Consider the following 816-nt stretch of genomic DNA (forward strand, 5'->3'; position numbering starts at 1 on the left):
TGTATATACATGTGTGTGTGTGTGTTTATATATTTATATGTTGCAAATGGATTTGTTATACGGTGCCGTATTTTGCAATCCTGCAAATAATAATAATAATGGTATTTTTATATAAGCTTAAAGCTTATGGCGATCACCGTGCAATGACTGAAGAAAATATTCTAATAATGGGGCATAAAAGCCCTCGACAGAAAAAAACAAGACTTTCCTATTCGCGTGGGACTCGAACCCAGGAAAGCCTTCTTTCTTCTGACGAGGGCTTATATGTCCCGTTGTTTGGTATACGATAAAAATGTCAGATATTAGTCTTAAACATTCAGACAAGCAAATTCATAATTCAGATGTATGACATGAGGTATTATTCCATTCAAATAACCACATATTTATATTAAGATATGGATGATAAGAATATAGAAATATAAGAATATAAACATAAAAAATAAAAACCTAAAAATATACAAGGGATGCCATGAAAATAGAAAATATATTAAAGGAAGCGATTGAAAGGATCAGTCCAAACCTACGGCCGTTTCAGAAAAATTTTAAGGGGCTGTAGGAAATAGTCCAAATTCAGCTATCTGTATAAAAAACATTTCCTTCCTCAGGGTTCCTTTCTCGAGGTAAAATCTGGTAAGATCCAGTAAGGCACTACATGGTGACAGTTCAGTTTTTGAGTATCGAAGAATAAGTGCCAAAATAAAAATTAAAAATGTTTAAGGCAAATATCTGAAATTTTTATCGTATACCAAATTTTATTCATCTTTAACTCATATACGAGCGAAAAAACAGTTGTATTATATACCGGAGCTTTATCTC

This window comes from Octopus bimaculoides, chromosome 25, assembly GCF_001194135.2.
Source record: "Octopus bimaculoides isolate UCB-OBI-ISO-001 chromosome 25, ASM119413v2, whole genome shotgun sequence".
In the NCBI taxonomy this organism is placed as follows: domain Eukaryota; kingdom Metazoa; phylum Mollusca; class Cephalopoda; order Octopoda; family Octopodidae; genus Octopus; species Octopus bimaculoides.